Source organism: Stegodyphus dumicola, chromosome 8 (genome assembly GCF_044657685.1).
Source record: "Stegodyphus dumicola isolate Sdum_Otavi_A_Nest chromosome 8, ASM4465768v1".
Lineage (NCBI taxonomy): Eukaryota > Metazoa > Arthropoda > Arachnida > Araneae > Eresidae > Stegodyphus > Stegodyphus dumicola.
The window spans coordinates 36,170,079-36,194,632 of record NC_140775.1 but is presented as its reverse complement, the minus strand read 5'-3'; the positions used below and the strand labels follow the sequence as shown (position 1 = coordinate 36,194,632).

The 24,554-nt window shown below is 34.0% G+C and overlaps 1 protein-coding gene and 2 non-coding genes across 3 annotated transcripts in view; all 3 read right to left on the bottom strand.

Annotated features, from left to right (window-relative positions):
- Nucleotides 1–24,554, bottom strand: part of LOC146995732 (uncharacterized) — a 164,190-nt gene that overhangs the window by 98,183 nt on the left and 41,453 nt on the right. The gene's annotated exons all lie outside the window — the stretch shown is intronic.
- TRNAI-AAU (transfer RNA isoleucine (anticodon AAU)) lies at nucleotides 5,147–5,220 on the bottom strand. The gene has a single exon. It is a non-coding gene; the product is annotated as a tRNA-Ile (tRNA).
- On the bottom strand, nucleotides 13,726–13,795 carry TRNAI-AAU (transfer RNA isoleucine (anticodon AAU)). The gene has a single exon. It is a non-coding gene; the product is annotated as a tRNA-Ile (tRNA).

Genomic DNA, 24,554 nt, shown 5'->3' with positions numbered 1-24,554 from the left:
AATAGTAATAACGTTTCTGGACTGCTCCATTTTTTGATTAGTCCATCTCATACGACTTGCATACATAACACCGATGACATAGCTAAATCGGAACCTCAAATCAAAATTTCGAGAACTGAAACTTTCTCTTAATATACAACTTAAACCTTCTCTTGATGAGCTTCCATGTTAGATATAGCTGCGCACTTAAGCTTCTAACTCTCTCGCTGTTTATCTTCCTGCTACTTCGCTCTGCTTTCCTCTTATCGCAATAGTATCAAAACGAAAATGTTCTTGAATAGGTAGGAGTAAAGTATCAAGTAAATTGTGTTAATTGAAATAAAGTTGATATAACTTCGCATTTTAGAATCTACCTCTCTTCCAGTTTTTCTTGCTGCTATTTCGTTCTGCTCTCTTCCTATCGCAACAGTATCAAAATATATATGTTTTTGAATAGGCATGATCAGAGTGCCAAGTAAATTGTGGCAGCAAATGTCAATTGAATTAAAGTTAAATATTTAATCTTACTCGGCTGCCAAGTTTCATCTTCAATATGGATCTACGTTCCACGCCATCAACATTGCTACGTCTTTAACTATTTTCATTACATACATATACCCTAATATATGAAAGTTACATGCTCCGGTTTACGAAAGAAATTCTAAAAGGATTTTGGCTTTTAAAAGAAAAATTACTGAATGAAAGCATAATGTTTGATCAAATGTCAGAGACCACGGAAGTATAGAGAAATTTACAGATCGCTCTGATAGACTACGCAGAACTAATTGATGAAATATATATTAATCTAAGCAGGAGCAGATGGGGCTATCGGAAATTCAGGAAATTTCCAGAGGCACCGACAGCCATTAAGTACAGCTTGTCACTTAATTACTTAAATCGACGATTGTTTGCTAAAACAGAAACTATCATGAATGTGTCGGCACCTCCATCAGAGGCGCCTTTTTCTCAGTTATAAATTAAACTTCAGAATAATGCCCATGGCTTTACAAGGGGATTTCGCCAAGACTCCTAATAGACAGGTTTTGGTATAAAAGTATCAGTACCTCGGTGAAAATTGCTTTCTCCAACTGAACTTAGTAACCGTTCTGGCTTCATAAGGATACGGGTACTTTTTTGCTAAGTCATCTTTGGCATACAGTGGTCCATTTATATAAAGGTACCGGCACTTCTATGAAGGAGATTTGGCCGATTTAAAACTATCATAAAGGCACGGCACATTGATGGAAGTTGCTTTCTCCATATTGTTCAAAATTGAACTTCATAAGGGTGTTGCACTCTTACGCACATAGGTAACTATTTACTAAAATAAAGACCTGTCCAAATTTTTTGTTCCTTTTTTTGGGAGGAGGAGGGAGCTTTTCTGGCATATTTATTCACAAAGCTTATATATACAGTGAACGCACAAAAATACTAACTTGGTATTTGAAAACACCAGAAAATATCAAAATGTTTAATTTTATTATTCTTTGTTTTGAAGCTGAGGATGGCAACGATTTGTAAAGTAATTTAGACTAACATCCTAAGTTTTCAGAATTTGATTTTCAAAGCAAGTAAGATGTTATTTTTATATATTTAAAACTAGGAATTTTAAGATTCCGATAAGACTACCAATAGTCTTATAGGAAGATATAAGGAAGTTATAAGCTTAGAAGGATGTTATAAGAAGAAGATAGAAGGATGTTATAAGCTTCATTATTACGATCCAGTTTTATGATTTGCATTCTGCGTACTCTATTGATATTTGTTTAGGATATGAGATTAATGAGCTTTAAGACATGAGTTGCCTACTTTACTTATTATTTATTAAATTATCAAATTATTAATAATGAATTATTAACCGTTATTAAAATATTAATATTTATTTACTATTATTCATTAATATAATAAATTATTATTTATTAATAACGATTTGATTCGTTAGAGAATCAAAGGGCTTACTAGTTACATACTAAACTTCTTAGTTTTGATAGAAGAATGTTTATTTATTTATATTAACAGCAACCAAAAAAATAGCATGTATATGTTTCGACCGCAAAAACTAATGATAAAGTCGCCGTATTTTACTTTTGCTCTTGGTGTCAAAATACTACGAACTGCACCATTACGACCACAAAAACTAAGCATTAGAGTTTGGTCAGAGAACAATTTGTTCTTATAAATTACCTATTTCAAGTACGCCTCAGTAACTCCTTTAGGCAAAATTTTAACATGAGATTTTTCTTTTTTTAGAAATGGCAATACGTTTACTTCTCAGTTTCGAAGAAAACGTGGTTCAATATTGATAGACAGTTCGTGTTTCCTTTCGTGTGTGCATCAGCTGAATAGTATGTCATCAGAAAACACGAAGGCCACAAGATAGTTCACTGATCTTAACACTCGTCGATCAGTTCCCATTTGTTACTTTATACTGCGCTTTGAGATTTTGAATGTAATCATTGAGGTATTTCAAGAAATAAATATTAGATGCAGATTTCAATAAAAAATTTTTTTTAACATTAAGAATCTCTTTTAGTATATGTTAAAAAAATCTTTTAGGAGGTTATGCTTCGTTACAGTTCTGTATCATTTTTAATCTAGGTGACTATTTAAATTTTGCCACTGCACAAATCTTTATAGTTATTTTTTAAATTGTAACTGTATTGCTTAACAAAGTGGACGATGTGAAAGCAATAAAAGTGCTTCTTGATGATTTAAATCTGAATCTTAAATGTTAAGATTTAAACATTAAAGTCAGATTTAAAATAAATTAAAATCAAAATCAGATTTAAAAAAAAGTCTGAAATAAAAATAATAAAAAAGATAACAATGAGAGGGGATTTTTTCCCCCTTCCCAGTGTTGCCATTGCTCGCTTTGAAATCGTTGAGTTTGTTGATCAAAAATTCGGTAAAGTATTGCAAAATGAAATCCATAATAAAACAAATTCCAAGTTAGGGCTTCCAGGTGTCCGTATTCGTTTGAGGATTACGTTATTCAAAATTGGATGGCTTTAGGTACCGTCGTTTTATCACAATGCGAGAAACGTATGTACATTTAATGCAGCTTCTTCATTATTTGATTTCTTTAAATATAATGCAGGGCTCTAACATTTGGTGGCAATAATTTGAAAAATGATACGCCGTTTATAGTGATTCAACGCAAAATGCCAAAACGAAATTAATAACCCATCTGGGCTGACGCCCTTTGGGCTAATAACCGTTAATAAGTATAAATAATATAACGGTAAATAAATACAATAACATTAAATAATCATAAACAAACATTAAATAAATAACATTAAATAAAATAAACATTAAATTCAGATGGAAAAATTAAAGTCAAATTTAAATTAAATTAAAATTAAAGTCATATTAAAATTAATGTAAAAATATTTAATAAATCTCGGAAGGTTCTGATGATCTGAAAACTACTCTTGTAAAGTTTAACATGGTTTATCAGATATCAGATTATCAATAGATATGGTCCAAATGGAATAGCGATTTATTTTGTAGGATAGTAGATAAATAAGTATTTAGAATGTTATACATTTTCTGTATAATTAAAAAGTGAAAAATCATTTAATGCAATTCTATAAAACTATTTAACGTTTTTAATTAGATGTATCTTTAGGTAATTTAATTTGTTAATTAATAAGATACAGATTAAATACGAAATAAAAATATCTTATTGTAGAGACATTAGGTTATTTCCGAAGCAGGAGAGATGAAAAATGAGCAACGCCTTCACCGACTCTCGAACCACGGGCGCCTAGAATATGCGTCGAGCGTATTGACCACTACACTATGAAGGCATGAGAAACACCTTATATACTCTCCCTTTTAAAGGATGACTGAGGATTAGGGGAGTCAGTCGCCAGATCCTGATAATGAAGAATCATCATCCACTCCTCTTTTAGTTCGGGCACCACTGTAGAGATATTAGGATTTTTTTCGAAGCAGGAGAAATGAAAAATGAGCCACCGGGACTCGAACCATGGACCTCTCGAATTCACGTCGAGCGTGCTGACCACTACATCACGAAAACATGCTAAGAAGGCGGCAGTAATACCTTATATTATATTTTTCCGAATGACAACAGACTCGAATGAAAAGTGAAACAACGCAAAACTGTGTTTCGAAACTAGTAGCGCTCTTGGGTTAATAAAAATACATAGTATAACTTAAAAAACCATAATAACATTAAATAAACGCAAATATTAAATAAACAACACAAAATAAAGTAAGCATTAAATTCAGATTTAAATCTGAAATTTAAATTCGAATTTTATTATTTAATACATCAGAATTAATATACATAAAATATATTAAATTTATAATATATCCAACTGGTAATTTTATGAATATCTGCATTATTATTTTTACAGAAAAAACATGCTTCCAAAGCCATATATTGGCTTCATTAAATTTTACGTTAAGCAATAAAATAGGTAACCTTAAAAGTATGTTCTTTACCATATTACCTTTCCATATCTCCACTGTTAAAAATAATGAAGAATCTGGTAGGTATATACATGTTTGTATCTTCTTCGCACTGTAGAAAAGCAACGGCATCTAGAGAGTCATCAAATTTTAAATTTACGATTTAGCCTTCCACCCGAACAAACGCATCTCGAAGCCCGAATTTTGAATTTCGATTTCTTCTTAAATTATTATTTATATCTTATTTTGTACGAATTTGTTAAAATTCTGACTAACAAAGTCTGGAATTTTAAAAGCGAGTTTATAACACTGTTCGAAACTAAACATTTTTATCTCCAGCGCATCAGACTGCCCTTCCACAAAATGTAAGATATTTATCCTTCAACAAACAACAAATAAGCAACAAATAACAACAAATTCAACCATTTTGAAGCAATCTGTTGCCACTGTCTGAAATGAAATACTTCTATATTCTGTGGCTCAACGTGTTGCCATTCATCAAAGCCTAAAATATTTTAACTTTCAAATTTATTGAGTAACTGAAACCTTACTGAGTTACAAACTAAGCGATTTTAAAGCGATAATCATAGTCTTTAAGAATATTTTTCCTGTTTTTAAATCTGATTGTTTAAATGCAGTTTTATTTAAATAAATCAGATTAAAAAGTAATTTATTGATATGATTTTTCTAACAATTGATTTGAAAAAAAGTATAGTATACTAATACTCGTTGGCCCATGGGGGGATCGAACCCACGACCTTCGCGTTATTAGCACGACGCTCTAACCAACTGAGCTAATGGGCCTGTGATGCTATAAGCTTTATCTGTATATTTATATCCTAAACCTATAGGGTTAGGGTTTTATTTGTATATTTATGCGAATATAGAAATTACAATTTTTATGTAGGCTTTATTTTTTATGCATATCATATGAACGATTTACTCAACTCAAATTTTATATTTAACATTTTACAAAGAATAGTAAATTTATTAAAAATAATTAATAAAACAATTATTATATTATACAATTTATGAGAATAATTGTAGGAATTTTTATTAATTTGGTACTATAATAAGCAGTAACCACTGGTTCAGATTTTATTATTAACACTGTTAAAATACTTCATAAATATTTTAATTTCATTTCTTTTGCTCACTTTCGTTATTTATGTTAAATCTACCAAGATAGTATCAATTCATTATTAACTTGTATTGGAAGCTATAATGCCTATAAAGTTCTAAACAGTACAGAATGCTGGCGTGCATAATTATAATTTAGTATACCCTATTTATAGTCTATCTAGTAATTAAGATAAAGATTCCAGTTCAGATTAAACAAGGAATACCTTAAATTTTTTCTAGTTAGATTGACTATACTAATTTATTATTTATTATAGCCTATTATTATTAGTCCAAAGGGACTTTGTCCCTGAAGGACTATTGTTTTCGTTTTGCGCAGATTCACTACAAACGGCGAATCACTTTTTCAAACTGTTGCCACAAAGTATTATCGCCCTGTGTTATATGCCACTGTGAATGAAAATGAAAATGAAATAAATAAAAAAAATGAAAATAAATAATGAAAAATCTGCATAAATGTATGCATAGTTCTGCCCACCAGCGGCCGAGCGGTAAAGTCGCTGAACACTGGTAGTTCGGTCCGAGGTTCGAATCCCGCGAACGAGCTGGCTGCATGGGCGTTTTAGTGGTTTTCCCCATGTGTAACGTGTATACGAGCCAGTTTCCCTTAGAAAGTCCTCCACGAAGGCATTCCTCCTCTTAGGCAGATAGCCCTCGAGGCTTTGCCATAATCTCATACACACACACACACACACGTATGCATATTTCTCGCATTGTAATAAAACAACGGTATCTAGAGCCATCCAGTTTTGAATGACGTAATCCTACTGCGAATCTGGGCATGTGGAAGACCAAATTTGAAATTTGTTTTATTATCGATTTCATATTTTGTAAAACTGAAACGAATTTTTGATTAACAAACTCAAGGATTTCAAAGCGAGCAATGGCAACGTTCTACAGAAAAAAAAAAAACATTTTTTATCTCCTCAGCGTGAGTCTCCGTATCGGAAATTCCAAATATATGCTCATTTTAAAATTATTTTGCGATATTGCTGTTGAACTGAATTTTATGGTTTAAGTGCGAAGAACGGGAAATTTAATTAATAAATGTAACACACAAAGTATTAAAAAAACGCCCTTTTGGACGTAATTTAAAATTTGAAACATTTCAGATTTTTTTAAATATTTCTATTATAGACTATCTTATAGTCTATTATAGTATTTCTATTATAGACTATCTTATAGTCTATTATAGTATTTCTATTATAGTCTATTATAGTTTTTCAAAACTTTTAGGTATTCGTGATTTTCTCCTTTTTCAGTAACGAGCTTCTCGAAATTTTAAAATGAATTCATCCGTGTATTGGTTGTTTACTTCTTACTAACGAAGACCAAATCTCACAAACTGCCTGTGAAGGTCAGGCCGAACCTTTCCCTGGTAACTGCTGAACTTCATGCATGTCTAAAGCAAACACTGATATTTAGTTTACGATTTCGCTGAGTCAAATTTGCTCATTTGTTCTCAGTTGGTAAAATTGCTAGTGACGCTGAATGCAGCACCGATGGGCCTGAGTGGGAATCCCGGAGGAGGCATGGATTTTTGTGAGCGTACCGTATCTGTGCGGCAAACAGACATTCAAAATAAACGATGAGCCGAGAGTCCTCTTGAGAGGTTGAACTTTAAGGACGAGTGAGATTCAAGTTACAAGAAAATAGAAATGAGAATATCTTGTTAGACATAGTAATGTTAATATTTCTAATAGTCTTACTGAAAAGTAGGTTTTTTTTTTTTTTTTTTTTTTTTTTTTTAAGAAACAATATTGTGATAGTTACCTGTAGTTAAGCCGTGACTTCTTTTCATTTGTCATATTCTTATTGTAACCGCGTGCTCCGCAACTTAAATTATTCGCAGAAATTTCCTTCTCGATTTTCGGACGATAAAATTAGTAACAAAAGGGAAAATATAAGCGAAGAAATAGGGTAATAAACTTAGCTGTACTTGACCAAGAAAGAAGGTACAGTCCGTATAATTCGAAATACGAATATCTACATTTCCTCACATCAACTAAAATTATTTTAATAATAGCGTGAAAAAATTTAAAACTACATACTGATTCGACACCAAGTTATTTTTTTTTAAACCAAAAGTTAAATTGAAGGATTAAACATCTGAGATAACAGTCGCATTCGTAAACTTTGCTGGTTAAACGTCTTTGTCGCCAGCCATGCTGACACGGCGAAATATAAATTCGTTGTATTGACAGCTGCATTTAAAATGACATTGACAGCTTTGGTGAGCTTCCACGTGATGGAGAAGCAGATGTAATATAATATGAAATATTATAAACACACATTTGAAACGGAAGCGAAATAAATGAGTTCGGAACATCATTTTTTTACTTTGTTTTTTGAAAATTTGTTTCATTTCAGCCGTTACGATAAAAAAAGTTTTTGCGATTGACTCTCCAGTAACCGGTCTGATACTGAGCGACGTCCGCGGTTAATCCGACAGCAGTTAAAAAAGCTCACGAAAGAGAAATGATCCATAATATAATTAAAGAAAATGTGCGAAAAATTAACCGGCCTAATACTCGGAGACATCCAAGGTTAATCTGACAGCAGTGAAAAGAAAGTCGGGAAAGAAAAATGACCCATAATATTTTTTTTTTCCAATAGCGGGCACTCCTATGAAGAGACGGATAGTTACAACCATGCCTTCCCCGAGGTTCGAGCCTGGGTTTTTTGGCATCACAATCGACTTCCCTAATCGCTATATCGTCTAAATGCCTGACACATAAAATAACTAAAAGAAAAATGCTGTTAACAATTTACCTGTATTTTTATGCAGTTTAGTTTGGAAAATAAGTTCATTTTGTTCGTAAGTTCACTTGGGAAATTAAATGAGGATTCGAAATCAGAAGTTACACTTCGAAACAGACAGAACAATGATTTTCAGGGGCAGATGGGGCTATAGGGAATTCGGGAAATTTCCCCGAATAGCCGATAGCTATACATCCGCCTTGTCACTAAATGCCGGCACCTTTCTACAAATCGACGATTGTTCGCTATCATAAAAGTGCCGTCATCTCGATCAAATGTTCTTTCTTCCAGTTATAACCTGAACTTCGTAATGGTGGCAGAACCTTTATGAGGGGATTTCTCCAAAACTCCTAAAGAGGTTATCACATATGGCTACAGTCCCTGCTAGACGTGACTTTTCTGAGAAAAGAGATTCTGGTAGCCATGGTTTAAATGGGAGGATTCTTAGAAAAAAGAGCCCCGCTGGAAGCGAAGTCCTGCCTAGCTACGGAAGCAATGTTGCGACTACGCGAGATTTTTTCAAACCTCACCGAAAATGTCTCGGGTCCCGAGTAGAGACAACCAATCAAACGAAAGTTCTGCTTCTAAGGATCGCGTGATCCCAATTTTACTGTTTAATAACAATAATCGATTACTGTTTGGCGTTCAAATCTTTGTAGTAAGTGAGAATGGTAACCTAGCTACGTGTGTTTTCTATATGATTGTTATGTGCCCCCAATCACAAACATATGTGGATTGGGACCATTCGGCTACGCGGCACTTGACGTCGAAAGGGACAATTCTCAGAACCCGCACAATTCCAGGAAACACACGTAGCTAGGTTACCATTCTCACTTACCACAAAGACTTGAACGCCAAACAGTCGGTTATCGCCCAAATTGGGATCACGTGATCCTTCAGAAGCAGAACATTCGTCTGATTGGTTGTCTCTACCCGGGACCCGAGACATTTTCAGTGAGGTTTGAAAAAATCCCGCGTAGCCGCAACATTTTTCCGTAGCTAGGCGGGACTTCGCTTCGAGCGGGGCCTTTTTTTCTGAGAATCCTCCCATTTAAACCAGTGCTATCAGAATTTCGTTTCTCAGAAATGTCCCGTCTAGCAGGGACTGTAGCCATATGTGATAACCTCTTAAGAAATATGCTCTCATATAAAGGTACCAACACCTCGACGAAATTTGCTTTTTTTTTCAAGCCATAAACTGAACTAAATAATGGCTAAGAATAAATTTGAAGAAAGTTAGTGAGTAAAAGCAAGCAACGAATAAAATTGTTAGGATCACAATAGTGGTGAAAAAGAGGATGGTTGAAAAACGTGAAAATGGCGCGCGAATCCGGGACTTGGCAGCTGCGTAACGTACGATTGTGTGTCCATGATTGTGAGAAACAAAGATGTATGAAATCGGCTAAATTTACGAAGGGGGTGAAAGCGATCACCAAACAAAGGTCAGAAACGTTAGAGCAGGAAATAACTACTTACAAAGTCACAGGATTATCATATTTCTTAAAAAGAAAAATGTACACAAAACTGTGTGGAAAGGAGGATGATAAAAATTGAATGCTTATCATCATTTGTTCACATTAAGCGTGTTGTTTTCATTTCTCAGAAAAATGGATTTTGTGTAAAAAAGAAAAGTTGCATCTTTTCGTATCAGTCCACAGGATTCACTTCATTAGTCCCTTGAATCCAAAACCATCTTCTGTAGCTCAAATTTAATTTCTTCTTTTTTTAAATTTTCGCAATTTTTTTTATATCTAATATTTGAAAGCTTCCGCGAATATGTAATGCTAATAATCCCCCGAATGGGTTTTACTCAAACTGGTTTGACCAAGGGCGGCTGAAAGAAATAAGATTTTAATACCGCCTAAATCAAAAATACATTTCCGATGCATTTAAGAGACTTCTTTTCAGCCGCCCAACCGGGATTTTGGGTAGTGACTTTGACTATCGTACCAAGAGACTCGGGCTTGAATCCCGGAGAAGGCATGGATGTTTGTTAATGTATAGTGTCTGTGCGGCATGGGGGTACTCTAAATATGCGGTGGGCCGAAAGTCCTCTCGAGAGGTTGTTGGTAGGTAAAATGCGGTGGGAAACCCTCGGACCCGTCCCCGTAGAAGATGAATAACGCAATTAATAGCAATTTAGGCATAACAGGTTACAAATGCTCGTTTGCCCAGAGGGGGGGATCGAACCCACGACCTTCGCGTTATTAGTACGACGCTCTAACCAGCTTAGTTAATGGGCCTATAATCTACTACTCTGTATCGTTTCAGTTTTAGCATATGTACTGCCGGAGCAAGTATGCAAAGTTGCTGACCTGTATGGTGTCCAAGGATCTTGTCAACAACAGACGCAATCTTGACTCCTTGTGATGGATTTCATGGGCTTTCTCTGATTTCAGACAAGGGAGATTTATCACAACACAGCGACAACAACAACGACAACAACAACAAAAAAGTTAAATTTCTGTGTGATGATTCTGTCTTTTACTCAGTGTCTACTAATTTGCAAAACGCATTTAGTTTTTCTGCTTTTATTATCAGAATCAGAAAAACTCCTATGAATTTTAATTACAGTCTATGGTTAACTTCTCTTCTTTCTTACACTTGTATTAACACAATCATGAATTTTCTAAAATTCTTCGGCCATTTCTTGTTATACATTTACATGAATGTTAGATTTCTGCTTCTAGTTCTGTAGTTCTTCGCAATTTATATTTGTGTTATCTGTACACTAAACTGTGAATCCAAGTGTGGCAAGTGATATACGTCCGCTGAATAATGGTAGATCGATCCAGGCCAGTAAAGGCGGGCTCTTTTCATAGTTTTACACATGTGGTAACGTCAGCAAAAGCCGGTTACCGTTAGAAAGACCTTCATGAACGCCATCTTCTCTTAAGACATATATATACATACACTGCTGGCTATTAAAATTGCAACACTAGGAAGGAATAATCTGACGAACGTCAAAATCACATGAAAGGAAGAAGAGGTTAGAATATGCTAATTATTAGTATTTCAGCACGTTTATACGACGCAGGAGGGATAAATGACATCTGAAGCACTGCATAAAAGAAAGTTGTGTAGTGGATTTCTCATTCGGAAAGCACTTTATAAGGTCGGGGTTTGCTCAGAATATCGTGTTATGCCTCGAATAAGAAGAAGAAATGCTTACCAGTAAGTGTCGGAATTCAATAGAGGCAGGATCGTTGTCTATCGAGAGTGTGGATTATCGTTCCGTGATATCGCCCGTTGCACTGGTTGACATTCAACCACTGTCATGCGAATATGGAATCAATGGGTTGCTGAGCGGCATATTGAACGGCGTGCAGAATATCAGCTCCCTTCATGACTTACGCCTGAGAAGACAGACATATTGTGAGATCAGTCCTGCAAAACCGTACAACCACATCACCGACCATTAGTCAGGAAATGAGCATGTTTGCAGCACGCCCAGTAACCGCTCGTACGGTGCGTCGACGTTTGCAGAAGCGTGGACAGCATGGCAACCATTACTTTGCCTTCCTTTGACAATGCAGCATAGAGAGAGATGGCGACTCTGGTGCGCCGAACGACAAAGCTGGATACAGGAGTACTACAATGTTGTCTTTTCAGACGTGTCCCGGTTCTGTATGCAGTATTCTGATGGCCGTATACGAATCTGGAGGCTCCAAGGAGACCGCGCGTCGCCTGCTTGCATTCGATATCGGCGTAGGGGACCTGCACCTGGTGTGATGGTTTGGGCAGTCATTAAGTACATGGCACGCACGACGGTAATTTGAACGCAGATCGGTACATTTCTGACGTCTTACGTCAGTGGCTGTGCCCTATCTTCGAGTCCTGACAAACGCCAATTTCCAACAAGATAATGCAAGACCACATGTTGCACGTTGTTTTCTGACTTTGCTGCCTTGGCCTGCATGGTCTCCAGATCTGTCAACCATTGAAAACATCTGGTCATGGGTTGCTCCGAGACTGGCCCGCTTACGGTTGATGAAGTGGCTCAGGCAAACATCGTTCGCACGTAGGTTCTCGCGCTTTCGGCGCTGCTCTGGAGTAACTATGTGCCGATTTTCGATTTCGTGATGCTTCTAAGGTAATTGAAGATGGACAACAATAGTTGCATGTGATAAGCACGATGAAGGAATAATAGCTATAACCAGTAGGTAAGTCCACGACAAATATAGTGATGAGTCGACAGATAACCAGTGTGCTATGGCTGTAGCCGATTGACCAATTAGGCGGAATGAAGTGCAACTAAGAAATAACGAGTAAGTGCAAAGCATAAAAAGAAATGCCAATAATTGCATGAGAATCTATGTGCGACATAAGTATGTAACTATATCTAACTGACAAACCATCATACTCAGCAAAGAAATGTGGGAGAAATACCCTAAGGACAAATGAGGTGACATAAAAGCATACATAGTGGGCAAAATAAAGTTCAATATACATGGAAAACTTCAATATACATTGGTCTTGTTGCTTACGAGGTCGAATCCCGGGCTTTTCTTGATTTTTAACTTTGAAATGTAGTCATAAACCTCTGATGGCCTGATAGGAGGAGTGTTGTTTGTGTGTGGTTTTGAGAGGAAATTTGTAAGTGATTGTGCAACTAGATGTTCTGTCTGTGACTGGAATATGTTGGTTGATAAAGTGTGGCATAGACTTGAAGCAACATAGAATGAGTTGCCAGTTTGTGTCATCCAATCCCTAATCAACTCCATGCCTAAACGGGTAAGGGCCATTTTAGCTGCCAGGGGTGGCAGCTGTCCCCCTATAAACTCCCAAATTGCTTATAATTTAATCATTTTGTCTTCATGCCATACTGTTTATGTACAATAAATATCTTTTTTGTATTTGCTTTCCTTCATGGTGTTGCAATTTTATTGTCCAGCAGTGTATATCCTAACAGTCTTTGAATTCTGGTTGTATGAGAGTTTTCGTGGTATTCTTATTGTAACGTTAATAAAAACCAATTTCCCGCAAAAAATCCTCAATAAAGCCGTCTCTCCCCTTCTTGCAGATAGTAGCTCCCGTCTACTGTGTTTTGCCGTAATCTAAGTAATCCAATTCTGATTTGTTCACAATTCAATTTTGTTTTGAATAGATTTAATAATTTTTAAGATGTATCTCTCTGTCATGTTAAGTTGTTAAACACTACACAGCGTTTTGCCATTCATGAAAGCCTAAGTTATTTAACTTTCAAATTTAATCTTAAAAATTACAGAGTTACAAACTAAGAGATTTAAAAGCAATAAATGTAGTTCTTAAGACTATTTTTGCTGTTTTTAAATCTGATCGGTTTAAATGCATTTTTATTTAAATAAAGCAGATTAAAAAGTAGTTTATTGTTATGATTATTTAATAATAATTGATTTAAATAAAAATGTAAGGTTATCAAAATGCTATTGGCCCATGGGGGGATCGAACCCACGACCTTCGCGTTATTAGCACGACGCTCTAACCGAGCTAATGGGCCTATAGGTATAAGAGCTTTATCTTCATATTTCTACCAAAATATGGTATGGATACGAATAAGCATTTAAAATATAAACTATCGAAATTAAATACGAACACATACATGGTTACTGTTGCAAAACGACTAAAGATGTATATTAGCAATTTTCTAATAGTTGGTTTGTTTGATCAAAGAATCTCTAAGGATGAGAGCCTTAGAGAGGAACCTTAAAGATTCTTTGGTTTGATTATGACAAAGCACGTTGGAGTTATCTGCGTAACATGAAGGATGCCTTTTCGGAGGACTTTCTAAGGGGAAGGGGCACCCACGTTACACATGGAAAAACCACGAAAACGCCCCTGCTGGTTAGTAAAATAAAATTCACACTTTTTTTTTTAATAATAGAATGAAAGCAAAGCAGCTAGCTGTGTTAACCTATGCGTACCAAAAAAAAAAAAAAAAAAAAGAGCCAGTCGAGATAAGTATTAATCAACAGATTAATACTTACAATGTCTCAATAAATATGTTTCCGATGTGCATATAAATGTCAGATAATTACACAGATAAGCAGAATAAAAACCTAACCCCATTTCCGTTCAGGCTTCCTCTCAAATTCAGAATTTCTGCTTGTATACGTATAATTATAAGCATACGGGTAGAGGAACCCATTTTATTCTTCGGTTTTCTGAATCCCAAAACATACGTGCATTCTTTTGGGTATTCCCATGCGAGGAGATATGGGTCCCTCTCGACCTTTGACCTTTACTTAAATTCGCCCTTGATTATTGGATTTGCGCCACCAGGTGGCTCTCTTCCCCCTTTCTGTGGGTAAATACCTTTTACGCATCGCAGAAGAGTATAGAAGGAAAAAAAATCTACTCTTACTACGATTCATTCATTTTTTTAAAAAAATAGTGTGTACTCGGTAACTTTTAAAAATCGACCTGAAGTGGGAAATTCCGTTGTTGGATATTGCATACGAAAATGCAGGAAAACTCCACTTATTCGAACTCCGCGTATCCTAACTTCCAATTATCTGGATTTCCAGTTTTTGTACTTAAGCTAAATAACATTTAACTAGTTAAGTGATTTATGCGTTTTTTATTCTTTTCTGATCTAAAAAATACCGCTACAGTGTATAAAATTTTTAATACACGTTGTAAATTTAAACTTCGCACTCGAAATCTGCAATTTTATTGAGAATCTATACCACTCTAAGTTTGCTCTTTTTTTAAAAAAAACTGTAAATTTAATGTTGATAGAATATTCCCAACTCTTTTCTTGAATCCATCCTTCATAAACAAATTATTCTCTTGGTCTTGCATTTTCCTCTATAATATACAGCATACAACGTAATCAAAATACAAATAATTGCAGATACATAACTTAAGAATCACAATTAATCTGAGAATGTGAACAAAAGTTTTGAAAAAAAAAGTGTTTGTTACATTTATGTTTTATTTATTTATTTTGTATTATTATTAGCCCAAAGGGGCGTTAGACCCAAAGGGCTATTAGTCTCAAAATTGCATTTTGCGACGTTTCACTTTCTGCGTTGATTCACTTTTCAAACTGTTGCCACCAAATATTATCGCCAAGTGTTATATTTAAGGAAACTAAATCATGAAGAACATGCATGAACGTATGAATGTTTCTCGCATTGTGAAAAAACAACGGCAGCTAGAGCCATCAAATTCTGAATAACATAGTCCTCCAACCGAACATGGGCACTTTGGAGCAAGAATTTTGAATTTCGAATTTGTTTTATTATTTATTTCAAATTTTGTAAAACTTTCACGAGTTTTTGATTAACAAACTCAACGATGTCAAAGCGAGCAATGGCAACACTGTACGGAAAAAAAAAAAAACCTTTTTATCTCCAGCGCGTAAGACTGTGTATCAGAAATTCTAAATTTATGCTGTTTTTAAATATTTTGTGATAATGCTGTTGAATTGAATTTTATGTAGTGCGAAGAACATGATATTTAATAAATAAAGGTAACACACAAAACGTTATAAAAACGCCCTTTTAGACGTAATATAAAATCTGATTTCTTCTTAGCATTATTATCATCATTATTACTAATTTTACGAATTCCAAAAAGTTTTCAAAAACGAAATTACAGTTTCTAGTTGCCCGAAAGATAAAATTTGATTTTAATTCATGTGAAGATTGAGCTTGATGTATTGATGCCATCTTTTTTATATTTGGCATAAAATTGCTTAGTTTAATCCTTAAATCTTCTCGTTCGAAAATATTCAACTTGTTTCTTGCTTTCCGTAGCAAATGACTGACTTAACTAAATCCATATTTCACTAAGAAGAGGAAAAAAGTCAATAATATTGGTTCAGTAACAATTTCTATTTTGAAATATTTCTCTCGGGTGACTTTTAAGTTCTGAAAAAGAACTTGTGTTTGAAGCTCTTCCTTTAATTCAGCGCCGATCCTAGCGGGAAGGGAGGAGGACAAGGTTATGCATAGCATGTGGGCGGTCGAATTTAAGGGCGGCGAAAGGATTATCAAATATATTATATTTCTGTAAAAAAAGGGCGGCAAATTTTAATTTGCACGTGAGCGGCCGACGGTCTAGGATCGACATGCAATTACCTCTTCTTACATCATAATATCAATATCAAGATCAAATATATGCAGCTCAGCCATGCCGGCACATTCAAATTTTCAATGGCTTAGAAGCGAATATTAGTATCTTCTTTTAAATTTTGCAAGTGGCTTGCAAACAAAAATACGTCTTCTGAATTAGCAATCCTTTCCAATAACGGACAATTGCGTTAAGTTATCAAATTAGTTGAATTATTTAATTCTTTCCATTTAGTGTATTTATGAACGAGTCATTTAATTTCTTTTACACTTACTTTTTTATATTGCACTAATTGCATAAAAATTTTAAATATTAAAAAAATGATTATTGATTTAAAAATATATTGATTAATTCTAGGATATTTTTCTCTTATCTTATATCTTCTTCCTCATTACATATTGCTTTTTTTTAAATAAGAAATTAGTTATTAAGTTTTTGTAAGCAATAGCATTGTAATAGCATAGCTAAATTGGAAGGCCTTGAGGACTAGACTATCGAAGAACTGTCTAGCGACTTATCGTAGAGTTCTGAAGAGTAACAAGTCCAGAGAAAGGTTAATTTACTCTTTATTCCAACTCAAATAGATGAAGAGACTGCCCCTTCTCGGGCTTTACAAAAAGCCTCCACTTAGGCTTTTAACTCAAGATAGAAAATAAGAAACTAATATAATAAATAAACCAGCCGAAGCTACGCAGAATTAACTAACAGAGTTAGCCCTTAATTAAGACCACCCGCGAAATCTAGCAGCGAGTAACAATACAGCCGAATAAGTAAAATCAGACTAGCAGCAACAATGTGGTAAGGAAGGCAGGCACGCGCTTTCACGCTCTTCCAGTGAAGTGATCTAAACATCAGTTTAAATACTTGTTTCTACCTCATTTACATAAAACGTAATCCTTAAAACTCATTTTGGTAGGAAGACGTAGATAGAAAATGAGAAAGGAAAGGAACTTGCTCGAAAATAAAAATAACTATTACAAAATTAAAATAAGCCCTTTCAGCACTTGATCATGCCGATCAGTTGCCGGTGAATATTCTTTCGGCTATCCACCGTTTGATCGTCATTGATCCCTTTTAAAATTTCATCTCCCCCCCCAACGGGTTAATGTCGACCCTGTTAAAAACCCATGATATAGTTATTCTTGAAAGATAAAAATGATAGCGACTATATAATCAACAAGTTTAGTAAATCAGGTGGTGTATAATTGCGGGAGTGGCACTACCACAAATGTTGTCCGGTATTTCTTCTAGATTTCCATGCAACCCAGGCAGACGTCCGCTGTACCAAAGAACGTACCAAATACATATTCTTTGGCTATACATCGATAAAAGAAAACGTCTTTTAGACCCAGCCTCTAGACATGCAGTAATTAACAATAGCGGAAATTTAGAGTTCTTGAAGTTATTGACTATCAATGTGAACTGATTTTTTTAAATTTTAACAACTATCTTTCGATTCCGGCCCTTTTATATATATATATGTACTGTATACTTGTCTTCGTTTCGGCTACTTAAATGTCTTACCAGACAAGAAGGTTCTAATTTATCGCATCAATCAGATCTCCGGCTCACATAATTAAGACTATATAAGATTTCACAAATATAATTTCTAATTCAAGAAAGTTGCAGCCATTAAGAATTTTAGAATAGAAGATGCTTGAAAATCAACTACGTTCACGCCCAAATTAGAGCACGAGACCTCTCAATAATCAGCTAAATGGGTCAACAGTTGCATAGAACGAACATCGTTAATCGTTAACACATCCTCACCTCGAGTCCATCGGCTTTGGCCTTCAGTGCTCGAAAGCTTACACGATGCCCTGCAACGACATTTCAATAAATTATTGATACTCTTCTCCTTATAAGCATACCGTTACCTATCAATCAAAAACCGCAGCGTAAAGCCTTAAAAGCCTTGATAAGTTCCATTGCACTTTCCCAAGATATATAATCATCTCCACGGAGTAGTCTCTTTGGCATTGTGCTATTTCTCGGCGTTACGAATCGTGCGATCCTGATAAAAGTCATTCATGACTTCTCCCCAATGAAAGGATTTCGTGGATGTTGCGATGATAAGGCGCGGCGAGATAAGAAGCAGCTACGTAGATAGGCGTAAGCTCTACGCAAATATTTAGAGTTAGTTCGCCGCCAAGTGTCTGAGTGAGTACAAGCAGTTTTACGACGACATTTCCTGTATGGTGATAAAACGGAGGCTAAACGAAGAATCTATATTATGGTATCAAGATTTTCAGGTGCTTGATCAGTAGACTGATCATCATTCCATCAAGCAAAGACAGATGAATTCATTGAAGTAGCCACAAAGGGGCGGAAATGGCTGTCCGCTCCGGGCGGCACATTTTTTGCATGAAGCATTAGTCTATAAGGGTTAGTCAGGTGGATCGTCTCTGCAGGTGAAGAATTCTTAAACTCGAAATTGCCATACGGAATTAGTTTGGGAAGAGAAGAGCTTTTACACTACATAAAGTATTCAAAGAAATCGCCCGGTGATTTCGACAGTTATATACTCTTGTTACTCTTTTTCATTTCTTCGAATTTGAATGCAGATTACGAGTCCGAACTAAATTATGATCAAGGTAACATTCTTAATAAGGATTCAGAGTTTTATTTCCGTTATTGCTAGGAAATCGAAACAGGAACATGGAAGGAAAATTCATTTGAATGTTTCTAGTTTATTCTAAAATACAATCTCCAGAACAAATTTACAAATACTGTAACACCAGTGGGAACTTTTCTCTCGATTGCTGTAAGTGTTGCTAGTTTTCAAATGAGTTTTCTGAATAAAAATCATTTAAGGAGTATTTAAGAACTACAAATCTGTATTTTGCATTTAAAAAAAAATCGCTGTCTACTTTTCTGTATGTAATCAAATATAGATCTCTACAATGCCATCGATGTTTTTTGCGAATCAAATAACAAGCAAAATAATAACATAGTTTTAAAAATGTTGGAAATAATCAGGTGTATCGTCCAGGCAGGTAAAGAATAATGAGATTCTGAATTGCCATTTGGAATTACTTTCAGAACAATAGTTTATACTCTAGATCAGCGATTCTCAACTTTTTTACTAACGTGTATCATCTATAGAAAATTGAAAAACTTTAGCACCACCGCTACATTTTACAATGATTATTTTTCAATTTCTCAATAAACATATTTAAAAAAATGTATTTTGCCATTTTCGCAAGTATTGGCTATTTCTATTAAATATGCATATATAACAAATATTCGATTAAAAATTGGTCACCATTTTGATTATAAAAATTTAAGTTATAATACTTTAAAATTTAGTTATGAAATTTGGACCTGTTTTAAGAGAGATCAATTTCTTTATGTCTGGTCTTATTTAACTTAGCTTTAACCGTAAATTAGAATACACTTTTAATTTTGTTCTGCATTTATTTTTCAAATATAATATGAAAGAAAATCCTTCTTCACACAAATAGGTCGTACAGAAACGCAATAAAAGTTTAATACTTTTATTTCAAATGCCTTTAAATTCTTTTTTTCGGTTCAGCCAAAAGTTAATGAGTGTGTTATTTTTGAAATCTTCGAGTAGATTTCGATCGCAAGAAATTTCTATCAGTTTCTTTTTCTTCACGAGATTTTTTAATTTAATAGTTAAAAATACTCTGTTTCTTTGCATACCGCCTACTTTTCTCTTGCGTACCACCGGTTGAGAATCACTGCTCTACATAAAGAAATCATCACGATGAGATTTCAGCAGCTACATACTCTTGTTATAGTTCTTTTATTTATCCGAAACTTTTTAATGAAAATTACGAATATCAGCTAAATTGTGATGACAATGGGATTAATAAGGAATAATTAGCCCTAGAGAAATATTTCATAGTTTCTTTTCGTTATTGCTAGAGGAAATGAAACAGGAGCATAGAGGGGCCAGTAGTATACCCCCACTATAAGAGGCGGAAATGACGTCAGAGAAAAGGGGCATAGCCTCCGCCATGTTTGGTCATCTACCGCGCGAGCTGGATCACGTGATCCAACATGGCGGATGTCACGCCCTTTTTCTCTGACGTCACTTCTGCCTACTATGTAGTGGTTGTATACTACTGGGCCTACTGGGGCAACAACTGTTCGCAACCAAATTTGACAAAATTCTCTTGGGATATATTCGCAATTTTTTTTCATTATTATAAATTTGTTCAATACGGAGGTTTATTTAGTTTTAGAAACCTTTTTAGCAAATTCTAATTATCATAAGCCGTCAAAAGGCATTAGGTATTTGAAAGTCGTTGAAAAATTGTAGCCTGGAAAATTCAGATCATAAATTAATATTTTGTAGAACAATTTATCATTACAAAAAATATAAAGAATTAAAAGCTATCAAAACAGTTTAAAAATATGAAAATACCGTACAAATATTTCACTTCTTTTCTTAAATGAGCGTAATATGTACTGTTACCAATTTCTGATACTAATCTTCCCTATTGAATAAAATTAAAACTCATCGAATTTTAATTATTAAAGTTCTGTTTTTTTTTCTGCATTTTTTTTCGGAGCGCAACATATTATAAACATCAAAATATTAAAATATTTTTTTTTTAAATGTTACCATTTTTAATCAGATTAAAAACAAAAATGCATATGAAAAAGAGAGTGTTCAAATCTTATTGACTCGAATTCATCAAATTATAACTATTTTCTGTGCAAGCCCTTCCATCCTCAGAAAAGTAAACGCAAAAATGCATTGAAAATGCAGTGTTGCATACATTTTACAGAGAAAATGAAAATAAAATTATTGTTTAAGAATGATTTCGTAAGCAGAATTTTACTCAAGAAAACTGATCTACTTCATATTAAGTTATGCAATTTACAAGAGAGCTATTAAAAAATCTATTATAATGGATATCTTACATTAGAAAAGGCAAAGGGGGGAGGAATTTGTGTTGATGGACAAACTCCGCTGATCAATGTTTACGTTTAGAATGTTAAGTGTTGCCATATATTTTTTTAATATTCCCCCTACTATTTATATTTGGGATGTCAAATGATGATAAAAAATATTACTGCTTGGAATTATAAAAAAGATTCAAAATTTGTCACTAATTTTTTCTCTACTGACATATTTATTCACAAAGTTTATACTAAGTTTTAAACAAAAAAAAAAAAAAAAAAAAAAAAAAAAAAACTAAATATTTGAAAACACTGGAAAATACCAAAATGTTTAATTTAATTACTTTTTTTTTTTTTTTTTTTTTTTTTGAAGTTATGATTGCAACGATTGGCAAAGAAATTTAAAGTAGAATTAAAACTTTTATTTTGGAAAGCAGGTAAGATTTTTTTTTATATATACTTAAAATTGTGAATTTTATGATTCCAATAATACAACCATTTAAGACATTTTAAGCCTTTTTATTATGATCTAATTTTATGATTTTCATTCTGCGAATTCTATTGATAGTTTTAAAATAAGATGAGATGAATAAGCTTTAAGCTTTATTTCTTATTACGCATCGAATGATTTAAATGCAGTTTTATTTAAACCAAACAGATTAAAAAGCTTAAAAAATGTTCTTAAGAGCAGGGTTTATTGGTTTTAAGCCGCTATCTGTGACTATCATACAGATTAAATTTGAAAGTTAAACACCTTACGCTTTACTGAATGGCAACACGCTGGTATGTGAAAAATAAAGATATTCATTTCAAGCAGTGGCAACACATCGCTTTTAAATAACTGAGAAGAGAAAGATAAATATGTTTCATTTTGCCGAATGGCAACAGTCTGGTATGTCGGATATAAAAATGCTTTTTTTTTTCGAGCTGTGTTGCCACTGCTCGCTTTGAGATCGCTGAATTTCTTAACAAAAAATTTATTAAATTTGTACAAAATATGAAATTAATCAAAATCAAATTTGAAATTCAAAATTTGAGCTTCGAGGTGCGCGTGTTCGGGTGGAGAATTACGTGTGTGGTGGCTCTAATTGCCGTCGTTTTTTCACAATGCCAGAAACATACAAACAAGCAGATTCTTCATTATTCAATAGCAAGAGATTAAGCTAATTTAAGAAATAAAATGCTGTCATAATTCGATGCTGAAAGTCACAAAGTAGAATAAAAAATTCTACCGCGAAAGGAATAATTTTATTGATCGAAAAAACATGCAAGTAGTTTCCAAAATTCTAGGCACTGCCCTGCCATTCATCAAATGCGAAGCGAACAAAGAACGCTATCGTGCATGGGTAAGTACTGATATGTTTATCTAAAAAAAAACACTTAACACTGGTCTTAAGTTCCTTACAAATGTCACAGCGGAGATGTTTTTTAGAAAAAAGTTAGAACAAAGTGTAAAAGTTCTCTGAAATCTCAAAGAATCATAATAGATTTTCAAATATTACGGTATTTATAAGTCGCGCCAAAAACTTTTTAAAGTCTTCTGTTTAAAATAAAATGTGAGAAATCTCTAAATCTTTGAAACAAACATTCTGCACGGTATATGGAAGATAAGAGGAAAACACCCTTCTTTGTAACTTAAACCTAGGCGAAATTCTGACTTAAACTAACGGTAAGTTAATAAAATATCTCCGAGTATTTCGACGGAAATTAACTAGAGGCCTTTTTCGTAAAAGGGTAAAAATTATCGTCATCAGCTGTGCTGGAATAAGGATTTAAAAACGAAATTTTTACTAGAAATAATATGTTGCTTAGGCGAAATTGAACGATAATAATAGTAATTAAATTAAATAACAATTTTATGGAACAGAACAGAATCTGTTGAACAGAACAAACAGCAGATGGTTAAAATTAAGGGATCAATCTTTTAAATATTTTCAGAATTTAAAAATTTGAAAATCTGAAGTAAAACTCTTAAATAAAATTGACATATTTTTGATGAAGACACACTCTTCAAAGTAATATTCTCCAACCAGGGATTTTTACCCAAAATTTAAACAAAACACAGTAGTAAAAGAGAATGCTTAAGAGACCAACAATGACTGCAAATGAAAGATAAATTAACTTCTCGATATTTTTGGAATTAAGATTCACTTGGCGACGTTTTGGCAAATCAAAAAATTTTCATTGCTTGGTCCCACGACAAACTTCGGGATAAGTTCTATTTTAGCGCTTTCTCGGTGTAGATGTAAGTTGCTATTTATAACCGAATTTTGGGCGGATGCAGAAATGGTATACCTAAATTAGATTATCATAATCCTCAGAAATGGTGTCCTAGTAATTTACATAAATTTTGTAATAAATTTAATGATTTCAAATACTGTACCGTATTTGCTGGCGAATTCTTTCCCCTCGCTTTTTAGAGCCAGATTCTGAAAATTAAAAAAATATTCTCAGAATGCATTCAGAGAAGCAGCTTCCCTAAATTTTAAAATGGATTCGTCCACATAATGATTGTTTTCGCCTTCCTAATAAAGTCTACTCCTCCCCCCCCGAAAATGACCTGCGAAGGTCATGCCAAATATTTCCTTTCTCGCTATGGAACTTTACGCCAGCCTAATACAAGAAGCGACCCATCACAGCGAAGCAAACACGAACTGATATTCGGTCTACGATTTCGCTCCGTTAGATGCACATTCATTTTCTCTAATTATTTATGCATAATTTGAAGCCTAAAAAATAGTTTTTCGGGCTAAAAAAGGGGGGGAAATAAGCAAGGAAATACGGTAATAAAGGTAAAAATCTTCTAACGCGTGTGAAACATGTACAATTATAAAACGTAGTAAGATATCAACAAAAAGTCCTCGTGCTCATAACTTTTGTAATCAATCAGAGTAATCACACTCTCTTTTTCAAAATAGAGGAGAAACAAAAGTCTTCTTATATGATAATTTACCTTTATTACATGACGGATAATCTGAAAATTGCAGCTGGTATTTACAAAATACCCCGTTTTATTATGCTCTTTACAAATTAAAGTCACTGTATGATAATTTTAATTTACATAGGGCTTAAGAGGACTTTTATTATGTTACATAATTCTCTACAGCACTGATCTCAAACTGGCGGCTCCCGAAGGAATTTTATGCGGCCCGTGAGTACATTTCAATTCCGTATTTGTCGTAAATAGGGCATTGCAAAAATTCAAGATTTGAGTTATTTGAAGTCCAAGTTTCTTTTTAATAAAAATTTGAGTTATTGAGTTTTTAGTTAAAATTTGAGTTACTGAGAATTTAAGTTAGAGTGAG